The following is a 637-nucleotide window of genomic DNA, read 5'->3' on the forward strand; positions in this document are numbered from 1 at the left end:
ACTGGGCATTATCCGATATTTGCCTTTCACGTTTTGTCTGGGATGGCAAAATGCTATCCAAATTTGCTTTTGAACGGTGTGGAAGGAGGGGGTAGTTTATTTTATTTCGTTTTTCCAAATTTTTTAGCTGTGTGCCGGTGGGGGGGAGAGGGCATCGAGAAATCGGGTGGGATATTTTGATATTTTATTTGAAATTATTTCACTTTTGGACACTGGGAAGTCTACTTTGGGCACTAGAGTAACATAATCGAGGCCCACACTCGCACAAAAAGCGCAGGACGCAAGAAAGGAGGGGTTCATTTGCACCGGCTCAATCAGAGAGGGCAGATCAAAGGAGGGGATTTGACGAGAGCCTGTGGTTAGATAGGTGGTTATACTCGGAGCATGGGTGGGACCCAAAAGCCACTACCGAGAGCAGTAAGAAAGGTCAAAGGAAGAGGAAATTCGGAAGGGGTCAAAAAGGGCTCTAGGCCTTCGCTCTCTCTGCCACCCACACTTATTCATACCCCCCGCCCTCCCTTCCCTCCCTCCCTCTTTTCTATGGCAGCTCCTCTTATCTGACCTCCATATTCGTACTTAACCAGAACCCTGCCAGCCATCCCAGAAAACCTTTCTTCCTTACCCCCCGGTGCGGGGA

Source organism: Tuber melanosporum (genome assembly GCF_000151645.1).
Source record: "Tuber melanosporum whole genome shotgun sequence assembly, scaffold_1, strain Mel28".
In the NCBI taxonomy this organism is placed as follows: domain Eukaryota; kingdom Fungi; phylum Ascomycota; class Pezizomycetes; order Pezizales; family Tuberaceae; genus Tuber; species Tuber melanosporum.